This window comes from Lissotriton vulgaris, chromosome 1_1, assembly GCF_964263255.1.
Source record: "Lissotriton vulgaris chromosome 1_1, aLisVul1.2, whole genome shotgun sequence".
Taxonomy (NCBI): Eukaryota; Metazoa; Chordata; class Amphibia; order Caudata; family Salamandridae; genus Lissotriton; species Lissotriton vulgaris.
In genome coordinates, this window is record NC_141685.1 from 173,095,146 (window position 1) to 173,108,016 (window position 12,871).

The 12,871-nt window shown below is 49.3% G+C and overlaps 1 long non-coding RNA gene across 1 annotated transcript in view; it reads left to right on the top strand.

Moving 5' to 3' along the window:
- Positions 1-12,871, top strand: part of LOC147738046 (uncharacterized) — a 339,438-nt gene that overhangs the window by 66,269 nt on the left and 260,298 nt on the right. The gene's annotated exons all lie outside the window — the stretch shown is intronic.

The following is a 12,871-nucleotide window of genomic DNA, read 5'->3' on the forward strand; positions in this document are numbered from 1 at the left end:
CACCTCTACTGCACTGACTTGTGAAGCCCATGCCTTTGACGTGGACTGACCACTCTTTACTCTTCACCACCTCTACTGCACGGACTTGTGAACCCCATGCCTTGACGTGGACTGACCACTCATTAATCTTCACCACCTCTACTACACTGACTTGTGAAGCCCATGCCTTTGACGTGGACTGACCACTCATTAATCTTCACCACCTCTACTGTAATGACTTGTGAAGCCAATGCCTTGACGTGGACTGACCACTCTTTACTCTTCACCACCTCTACTGCACGGACTTGTGAACCCCATGCCTTGACGTGGACTGACCACTCATTAATCTTCACCACCTCTTCTGCACTGACTTGTGAAGCCCATGCCTTTGACGTGGACTGACCACTCATTACTCTTGACCACCTCTACTGCACTGACTTGTGAAGCCCATGCCTTTGACGTGGACTGACCACTCATTACTCTTCACCACCTCTACTGCACTGACTTGTGAAGCCCATTCCTTTGACGTGGACTGACCACTCATTAATCTTCACCACCTCTGCTGCACTGACTTGTGAAGCCCATGCCTTTGACGTGGACTGACCACTCATTAATCTTCACCACCTCTACTGCACTGACTTGTGAAGCCCATGCCTTTGACGTGGACTGACCTCTCATTAATCTTCACCACATCTACTGCACTGACTTGTGAAACCCATGCCTTTGACGTGGACTGACCACTCATTACTCTTCACCACCTCTACTGCACTTACTTGTGAAGCCCATGCCTTTGACGTGGACTGACCACTCATTACTCTTCAGCACCTCTACTGCACTGACTTGTAAAGCCCATGCCTTTGACGTGGACTGACCACTCATTAATCTTCACCACCTTTACTGCACTGACTTGTGAAGCCCATGCCTTGACGTGGACTGACCACTCATTAATCTCCACCACCTCTACTGCACTGACTTGTGAAGCCCATGCCTTTGACGTGGACTCACCACTCATTAATCTTCCCCACCTCTACTGCACTGACTTGTGAAGCCCATGCCTTTGACCTGGACTGACCACTCATTAATCTTCACCACCTCTACTGCACTGACTTGTGAAGCCCATGCCTTTGACGTGGACTGACCACTCATTACTCTCGACCACCTCTACTGCACTGACTTGTGAAGCCCATGCCTTTGACGTGGACTGACCACTCATTAATCTTCACCACCTCTACTGCACTGACTTGTGAAGCCCATGCCTTTGACGTGGACTGACCTCTCATTAATCTTCACCACCTCTACTGCACTGACTTGTAAAGCGCATGCCTTTGAAGTGGACTGACCACTCATTAATCTTCACCACCTCTACTGCACTGACTTGTAAAGCCCATGCCTTTGACGTGGACTGACCACTCATTAATCTTCACCACCTCTACTGCACTGACTTGTGAAGCCCATGCCTTTGACGTGGACTGACCTATCATTACTCTTCACCACCTCTACTGCACTGACTTGTGAAGCCCATGCCTTTGACGTGGACTGACCACTCATTACTCTTCACCACCTCTACTGCACTGACTTGTGAAGCCCATGCCTTTGACGTGGACTGACCTCTCATTAATCTTCACCACATCTACTGCACTGACTTGTGAAGGCCATGCCTTTGACGTGGACTGACCACTCATTAATCTTCACCACCTCTACTGCAGTGACTTGTGAAGCCCATGCCTTTGACGTGGACTGACCTCTCATTAATCTTCACCACATCTACTGCACTGACTTGTGAAGGCCATGCCTTTGACGTGGACTGACCACTCATTAATCTTCACCACCTCTACTACACTGACTTGTGAAGCCCATGCCTTTGACGTGGGGTGACCACTCATTACTCTTCACCACCTCTACTGCACTGGCTTGTGAAGCCCATGCCTTTGACGTGGACTGACCACTCATTACTCTTCACCACCTCTACTGCACTTACTTGTGAAGCCCATGCCTTTGACGTGGACTGACCACTCATTAATCTTCACCACCTTTACTGCACTGACTTGTGAAGCCCATGCCTTTGACCTGGACTGACCACTCATTAATCTTCACCACCTCTACTGCACTGACTTGTGAAGCCCATGCCTTTGACGTGGACTGACCACTCATTACTCTCGACCACCTCTACTGCACTGACTTGTGAAGCCCATGCCTTTGACGTGGACTGACCACTCATTAATCTTCACCACCTCTACTGCACTGACTTGTGAAGCCCATGCCTTTGACGTGGACTGACCTCTCATTAATCTTCACCACCTCTACTGCACTGACTTGTAAAGCGCATGCCTTTGAAGTGGACTGACCACTCATTAATCTTCACCACCTCTACTGCACGGACTTGTGAACCCCATGCCTTGACGTTGACTGACCACTCATTAATCTTCACCACCTCTACTACACTGACTTGTGAAGCCCATGCCTTTGACGTGGACTGACCACTCATTAATCTTCACCACCTCTACTGCACTGACTTGTGAAGCCCATGCCTTTGACGTGGACTGACCTCTCATTACTCTTCACCACCTCTACTGCACTGACTTGTGAAGCCCATGCCTTTGACGTGGACTGACCACTCATTAATCTTCACCACCTCTACTGCACTGACTTGTAAAGCCCATGCCTTTGACGTGGACTGACCACTCATTAATCTTCACCACCTCTACTGCACTGACTTGTGAAGCCCATGCCTTTGACGTGGACTGACCGCTCATTAATCTTCACCACCTCTACTGCACTGACTTGTGAAGCCCACGCCTTTGACGTGGACTGACCACTCATTACTCTTCACCACCTCTACTGCACTGACTTGTGAAGCCCATGCCTTTGACGTGGACTGACCACTCATTACTCTTCACCACCTCTACTGCACTAACTTGTGAAGCCCATGCCTTTGACGTGGACTGACCTCTCATTACTCTTCACCACCTCTACTGCACTGACTTGTGAAGCCCGTGCCTTGACGTGGACTGACCACTCATTAATCTTCACCACCTCTACTGCACTAACTTGTGAAGCCCATGCCTTTGATGTGAACTGACCACTCATTACTCTTCACCACCTCTACTGCACTGACTTGTGAAGCCCATGCCTTTGACGTGGACTGACCACTCATTAATCTTCACCACCTCTACTGCACTGACTTGTGAAGCCCATGCCTTTGACGTGGACTGACCTATCATTACTCTTCACCACCTCTACTGCACTGACTTGTGAAGCCCATGCATTTGACGTGGACTGACCACTCATTACTCTTCACCACCTCTACTGCACTGACTTGTGAAGCCCATGCCTTTGACGTGGACTGACCACTCATTACTCTTCACCACCTCTACTGCACTGACTTGTGAAGCCCATGCCTTTGACGTGGACTGACCGCTCTTTACTCTTCACCACCTCTACTGCACGGACTTGTGAACCCCATGCCTTGACGTGGACTGACCACTCATTAATCTTCACCACCTCTTCTGCACTGACTTGTGAAGCCCATGCCTTTGACGTGGACTGACCACTCATTAATCTTCACCACCTCTACTGCTCTGACTTGTGAAGCCCATGCCTTTGACGTGGACTGACCACTCATTAATCTTCACCACCTCTACTGCACTGACTTGTGAAGCCCATTCCTTTGACGTGGACTGACCACTCATTAATCTTCACCACCTCTGCTGCACTGACTTGTGAAGCCCATGCCTTTGACGTGGACTGACCACTCATTAATCTTCACCACCTCTACTGCACTGACTTGTGAAGCCCATGCCTTTGACGTGGACTGACCTCTCATTAATCTTCACCACATCTACTGCACTGACTTGTGAAGCCCATGCCTTTGACGTGGACTGACCACTCATTACTCTTCACCACCTCTACTGCACTTACTTGTGAAGCCCATGCCTTTGACGTGGACTGACCACTCATTACTCTTCAGCACCTCTACTGCACTGACTTGTAAAGCCCATGCCTTTGACGTGGACTGACCACTCATTAATCTTCACCACCTTTACTGCACTGACTTGTGAAGCCCATGCCTTGACGTGGACTGACCACTCATTAATCTCCACCACCTCTACTGCACTGACTTGTGAAGCCCATGCCTTTGACGTGGACTCACCACTCATTAATCTTCCCCACCTCTACTGCACTGACTTGTGAAGCCCATGCCTTTGACCTGGACTGACCACTCATTAATCTTCACCACCTCTACTGCACTGACTTGTGAAGCCCATGCCTTTGACGTGGACTGACCACTCATTACTCTCGACCACCTCTACTGCACTGACTTGTGAAGCCCATGCCTTTGACGTGGACTGACCACTCATTAATCTTCACCACCTCTACTGCACTGACTTGTGAAGCCCATGCCTTTGACGTGGACTGACCTCTCATTAATCTTCACCACCTCTACTGCACTGACTTGTAAAGCGCATGCCTTTGAAGTGGACTGACCACTCATTAATCTTCACCACCTCTCCTGCACTGACTTCTAAAGCCCATGCCTTTGACGTGGACTGACCACTCATTAATCTTCACCACCTCTACTGCACTGACTTGTGAAGCCCATGCCTTTGACGTGGACTGACCTATCATTACTCTTCACCACCTCTACTGCACTGACTTGTGAAGCCCATGCCTTTGACGTGGACTGACCACTCATTACTCTTCACCACCTCTACTGCACTGACTTGTGAAGCCCATGCCTTTGACGTGGACTGACCTCTCATTAATCTTCACCACATCTACTGCACTGACTTGTGAAGGCCATGCCTTTGACGTGGACTGACCACTCATTAATCTTCACCACCTCTACTGCAGTGACTTGTGAAGCCCATGCCTTTGACGTGGACTGACCTCTCATTAATCTTCACCACATCTACTGCACTGACTTGTGAAGGCCATGCCTTTGACGTGGACTGACCACTCATTAATCTTCACCACCTCTACTACACTGACTTGTGAAGCCCATGCCTTTGACGTGGGGTGACCACTCATTACTCTTCACCACCTCTACTGCACTGGCTTGTGAAGCCCATGCCTTTGACGTGGACTGACCACTCATTAATCTTCACCACCTCTACTGCAGTGACTTGTGAAGCCCATGCCTTTGACGTGGACTGACCTCTCATTAATCTTCACCACATCTACTGCACTGACTTGTGAAGGCCATGCCTTTGACGTGGACTGACCACTCATTAATCTTCACCACCTCTACTACACTGACTTGTGAAGCCCATGCCTTTGACGTGGGGTGACCACTCATTACTCTTCACCACCTCTACTGCACTGGCTTGTGAAGCCCATGCCTTTGACGTGGACTGACCACTCATTACTCTTCACCACCTCTACTGCACTTACTTGTGAAGCCCATGCCTTTGACGTGGACTGACCACTCATTAATCTTCACCACCTTTACTGCACTGACTTGTGAAGCCCATGCCTTTGACCTGGACTGACCACTCATTAATCTTCACCACCTCTACTGCACTGACTTGTGAAGCCCATGCCTTTGACGTGGACTGACCACTCATTACTCTCGACCACCTCTACTGCACTGACTTGTGAAGCCCATGCCTTTGACGTGGACTGACCACTCATTAATCTTCACCACCTCTACTGCACTGACTTGTGAAGCCCATGCCTTTGACGTGGACTGACCTCTCATTAATCTTCACCACCTCTACTGCACTGACTTGTAAAGCGCATGCCTTTGAAGTGGACTGACCACTCATTAATCTTCACCACCTCTACTGCACTGACTTGTAAAGCCCATGCCTTTGACGTGGACTGACCACTCATTAATCTTCACCACCTCTACGGCACTGACTTGTGAAGCCCATGCCTTTGACGTGGACTGACCACTCATTAATCTTCACCACCTCTACTGCACTGACTTGTAAAGCCCATGCCTTTGAAGTGGACTGACCACTCATTAATCTTCACCACCTCTACGGCACTGACTTGTGAAGCCCATGCCTTTGACGTGGACTGACCACTCATTACTCTTCACCACCTCTACTGCACTGACTTGTAAAGCCCATGCCTTTGACGTGGACTGACCACTCTTTACTCTTCACCACCTCTACTGCACGGACTTGTGAACCCCATGCCTTGACGTGGACTGACCACTCATTAATCTTCACCACCTCTACTACACTGACTTGTGAAGCCCATGCCTTTGACGTGGACTGACCACTCATTAATCTTCACCACCTCTACTGTAATGACTTGTGAAGCCAATGCCTTGACGTGGACTGACCACTCATTAATCTTCATCACCTCTACTGCACTGACTTGTGAAGCCCATGCCTTTGACGTGTACTGACCACTCATTAATCTTCACCACCTCTACTGCACTGACTTGTGAAGCCCATGCCTTTGACGTGGACTGACCACTCATTACTCTTCACCACCTCTACTGCACTGACTTGTGAAGCCCATGCCTTTGACGTGGACTGACCACTCATTACTCTTCACCACCTCTACTGCACTCACTTGTGAAGCACATTCCTTTGACGTGGACTGACCACTCATTAATCTTCACCACCTCTACTGCACTGACTTGTGAAGCCCATGCCTTTGACGTGGACTGACCACTCATTAATTTTCACCACCTCTACTGCACTGACTTGTGAAGCCCATGCCTTTGACAATGACTGACCACTCATTACTCTTCACCATCTCTACTGCACTGACTTGTGAAGCCCATGCCTTGACGTGGACTGACCACTCATTAATCGTCACCACCTCTACTACACTGACTTGTGAAGCCCATGCCTTGATGTGGACTGACCACTCATTAATCGTCACCACCTCTACTACACTGACTTGTGAAGCCCATGCCTTGACGTGGACTGACCACTCATTAATCGTCACCACCTCTACTACACTGACTTGTGAAGCCCATGCCTTGACGTGGACTGACCACTCATTAATCTTCACCACCTCTACTGCAGTAACTTGTGAAGCCCATGCCTTGACGTGGACTGACCACTCATTAATCTTCACCACCTCTACTACACTGACTTGTGAAGACCATGCCTTTGACGTGGACTGACCACTCATTACTCTTCACCATCTCTACTACACTAACTTGTGAAGCCCATGCCTTTGACGTGGACTGACCACTCATTACTCTTCACCACCTCTACTGCACTAACTTGTGAAGCCCATGCCTTTGACGTGGACTGACCTCTCATTATTCTCGACCACCTCTACTGCACTGACTTGTGAAGCCCATGCCTTTGACGTGGACTGACCACTCATTACTTTTCACCACCTCTACTGCACTAACTTGTGAAGCCCATGCCTTTGACGTGGACTGACCACTCATTACTCTTCACCACCTCTACTGCACTGACTTGTGAAGCCCATGCCTTTGACATGGACTGACCTCTCATTACTCTTCACCACCTCTACTGCACTGACTTGTGAAGCCCATGCCTTTGATGTGGACTGACCACTCATTACTCTTCACCACCTCTACTGCACTGACTTGTGAAGCCCATGCCTTTGACGTGGACTGACCACTCATTAATCTTCACCACCTCTACTGCACTGACTTGTGAAGCCCATGCCTTTGACGTGGACTGACCTCTCATTATTCTCGAACACCTCTACTGCACTGACTTGTGAAGCCCATGCCTTTGACGTGGACTGACCACTCATTACTCTTCAGCACCTCTACTGCACTGACTTGTGAAGCCCATGCCTTTGACGTGGACTGACCACTCATTAATCTTCACCACCTCTACTGCACTGACTTGTGAAGCCCATGCCTTTGACGTGGACTGACCTATCATTACTCTTCACCACCTCTACTGCACTGACTTGTGAAGCCCATGCCTTTGACGTGGACTGACCACTCATTACTCTTACCACCTCTACTGCACTGACTTGTGAAGCCCATGCCTTTGACGTGGACTGACCACTCATTACTCTTCACCACCTCTACTGCACTGACTTGTGAAGCCCATGCCTTTGACGTGGACTGACCATTCATTACTCTTAACCACCTCTACTGCACTGACTTGTGAAGCCCATGCCTTGACGTGGACTGACCACTCATTAATCTTCACCACCTCTACTGCACTGACTTGTGAAGCCCATGCCTTGACGTGGACTGACCACTCATTACTCTTCAACCCCTCTACTGCACTAACTTGTGAAGCCCATGCCTTTGACGTGGACTGACCACTCATTACTCTTCACCACCTCTACTGCACTGACTTGTGAAGCCCATGCCTTTGACATGGACTGACCTCTCATTACTCTTCACCACCTCTACTGCACTGACTTGTGAAGCCCATGCCTTTGATGTGGACTGACCACTCATTACTCTTCACCACCTCTACTGCACTGACTTGTGAAGCCCATGCCTTTGACGTGGACTGACCACTCATTAATCTTCACCACCTCTACTGCACTGACTTGTGAAGCCCATGCCTTTGACGTGGACTGACCTCTCATTATTCTCGAACACCTCTACTGCACTGACTTGTGAAGCCCATGCCTTTGACGTGGACTGACCACTCATTACTCTTCAGCACCTCTACTGCACTGACTTGTGAAGCCCATGCCTTTGACGTGGACTGACCACTCATTAATCTTCACCACCTCTACTGCACTGACTTGTGAAGCCCATGCCTTTGACGTGGACTGACCTATCATTACTCTTCACCACCTCTACTGCACTGACTTGTGAAGCCCATGCCTTTGACGTGGACTGACCACTCATTACTCTTACCACCTCTACTGCACTGACTTGTGAAGCCCATGCCTTTGACGTGGACTGACCACTCTTTACTCTTCACCACCTCTACTGCACGGACTTGTGAACCCCATGCCTTGACGTGGACTGACCACTCATTAATCTTCACCACCTCTTCTGCACTGACTTGTGAAGCCCATGCCTTTGACGTGGACTGACCACTCATTAATCTTCACCACCTCTACTGCACTGACTTGTGAAGCCCATGCCTTTGACGTGGACTGACCACTCATTAATCTTCACCACCTCTACTGCACTGACTTGTGAAGCCCATTCCTTTGACGTGGACTGACCACTCATTAATCTTCACCACCTCTGCTGCACTGACTTGTGAAGCCCATGCCTTTGACGTGGACTGACCACTCATTAATCTTCACCACCTCTACTGCACTGACTTGTGAAGCCCATGCCTTTGACGTGGACTGACCTCTCATTAATCTTCACCACATCTACTGCACTGACTTGTGAAGCCCATGCCTTTGACGTGGACTGACCACTCATTACTCTTCACCACCTCTACTGCACTTACTTGTGAAGCCCATGCCTTTGACGTGGACTGACCACTCATTACTCTCGACCACCTCTACTGCACTGACTTGTGAAGCCCATGCCTTTGACGTGGACTGACCACTCATTAATCTTCACCACCTCTACTGCACTGACTTGTGAAGCCCATGCCTTTGACGTGGACTGACCTCTCATTAATCTTCACCACCTCTACTGCACTGACTTGTAAAGCGCATGCCTTTGAAGTGGACTGACCACTCATTAATCTTCACCACCTCTACTGCACTGACTTGTAAAGCCCATGCCTTTGACGTGGACTGACCACTCATTAATCTTCACCACCTCTACGGCACTGACTTGTGAAGCCCATGCCTTTGACGTGGACTGACCACTCATTAATCTTCACCACCTCTACTGCACTGACTTGTAAAGCCCATGCCTTTGAAGTGGACTGACCACTCATTAATCTTCACCACCTCTACGGCACTGACTTGTGAAGCCCATGCCTTTGACGTGGACTGACCACTCATTACTCTTCACCACCTCTACTGCACTGACTTGTAAAGCCCATGCCTTTGACGTGGACTGACCACTCTTTACTCTTCACCACCTCTACTGCACGGACTTGTGAACCCCATGCCTTGACGTGGACTGACCACTCATTAATCTTCACCACCTCTACTACACTGACTTGTGAAGCCCATGCCTTTGACGTGGACTGACCACTCATTAATCTTCACCACCTCTACTGTAATGACTTGTGAAGCCAATGCCTTGACGTGGACTGACCACTCATTAATCTTCATCACCTCTACTGCACTGACTTGTGAAGCCGATGCCTTTGACGTGTACTGACCACTCATTAATCTTCACCACCTCTACTGCACTGACTTGTGAAGCCCATGCCTTTGACGTGGACTGACCACTCATTACTCTTCACCACCTCTACTGCACTGACTTGTGAAGCCCATGCCTTTGACGTGGACTGACCACTCATTACTCTTCACCACCTCTACTGCACTCACTTGTGAAGCACATTCCTTTGACGTGGACTGACCACTCATTAATCTTCACCACCTCTACTGCACTGACTTGTGAAGCCCATGCCTTTGACGTGGACTGACCACTCATTAATTTTCACCACCTCTACTGCACTGACTTGTGAAGCCCATGCCTTTGACATGGACTGACCACTCATTACTCTTCACCATCTCTACTGCACTGACTTGTGAAGCCCATGCCTTGACGTGGACTGACCACTCATTAATCGTCACCACCTCTACTACACTGACTTGTGAAGCCCATGCCTTGATGTGGACTGACCACTCATTAATCGTCACCACCTCTACTACACTGACTTGTGAAGCCCATGCCTTGACGTGGACTGACCACTCATTAATCGTCACCACCTCTACTACACTGACTTGTGAAGCCCATGCCTTGACGTGGACTGACCACTCATTAATCTTCACCACCTCTACTGCAGTAACTTGTGAAGCCCATGCCTTGACGTGGACTGACCACTCATTAATCTTCACCACCTCTACTACACTGACTTGTGAAGACCATGCCTTTGACGTGGACTGACCACTCATTACTCTTCACCATCTCTACTACACTAACTTGTGAAGCCCATGCCTTTGACGTGGACTGACCACTCATTACTCTTCACCACCTCTACTGCACTAACTTGTGAAGCCCATGCCTTTGACGTGGACTGACCTCTCATTATTCTCGACCACCTCTACTGCACTGACTTGTGAAGCCCATGCCTTTGACGTGGACTGACCACTCATTACTTTTCACCACCTCTACTGCACTAACTTGTGAAGCCCATGCCTTTGACGTGGACTGACCACTCATTACTCTTCACCACCTCTACTGCACTGACTTGTGAAGCCCATGCCTTTGACATGGACTGACCTCTCATTACTCTTCACCACCTCTACTGCACTGACTTGTGAAGCCCATGCCTTTGATGTGGACTGACCACTCATTACTCTTCACCACCTCTACTGCACTGACTTGTGAAGCCCATGCCTTTGACGTGGACTGACCACTCATTAATCTTCACCACCTCTACTGCACTGACTTGTGAAGCCCATGCCTTTGACGTGGACTGACCTCTCATTATTCTCGAACACCTCTACTGCACTGACTTGTGAAGCCCATGCCTTTGACGTGGACTGACCACTCATTACTCTTCAGCACCTCTACTGCACTGACTTGTGAAGCCCATGCCTTTGACGTGGACTGACCACTCATTAATCTTCACCACCTCTACTGCACTGACTTGTGAAGCCCATGCCTTTGACGTGGACTGACCTATCATTACTCTTCACCACCTCTACTGCACTGACTTGTGAAGCCCATGCCTTTGACGTGGACTGACCACTCATTACTCTTACCACCTCTACTGCACTGACTTGTGAAGCCCATGCCTTTGACGTGGACTGACCACTCATTACTCTTCACCACCTCTACTGCACTGACTTGTGAAGCCCATGCCTTTGACGTGGACTGACCATTCATTACTCTTAACCACCTCTACTGCACTGACTTGTGAAGCCCATGCCTTGACGTGGACTGACCACTCATTAATCTTCACCACCTCTACTGCACTGACTTGTGAAGCCCATGCCTTGACGTGGACTGACCACTCATTACTCTTCAACCCCTCTACTGCACTAACTTGTGAAGCCCATGCCTTTGACGTGGACTGACCACTCATTACTCTTCACCACCTCTACTGCACTGACTTGTGAAGCCCATGCCTTTGACATGGACTGACCTCTCATTACTCTTCACCACCTCTACTGCACTGACTTGTGAAGCCCATGCCTTTGATGTGGACTGACCACTCATTACTCTTCACCACCTCTACTGCACTGACTTGTGAAGCCCATGCCTTTGACGTGGACTGACCACTCATTAATCTTCACCACCTCTACTGCACTGACTTGTGAAGCCCATGCCTTTGACGTGGACTGACCTCTCATTATTCTCGAACACCTCTACTGCACTGACTTGTGAAGCCCATGCCTTTGACGTGGACTGACCACTCATTACTCTTCAGCACCTCTACTGCACTGACTTGTGAAGCCCATGCCTTTGACGTGGACTGACCACTCATTAATCTTCACCACCTCTACTGCACTGACTTGTGAAGCCCATGCCTTTGACGTGGACTGACCTATCATTACTCTTCACCACCTCTACTGCACTGACTTGTGAAGCCCATGCCTTTGACGTGGACTGACCACTCATTACTCTTACCACCTCTACTGCACTGACTTGTGAAGCCCATGCCTTTGACGTGGACTGACCACTCTTTACTCTTCACCACCTCTACTGCACGGACTTGTGAACCCCATGCCTTGACGTGGACTGACCACTCATTAATCTTCACCACCTCTTCTGCACTGACTTGTGAAGCCCATGCCTTTGACGTGGACTGACCACTCATTAATCTTCACCACCTCTACTGCACTGACTTGTGAAGCCCATGCCTTTGACGTGGACTGACCACTCATTAATCTTCACCACCTCTACTGCACTGACTTGTGAAGCCCATTCCTTTGA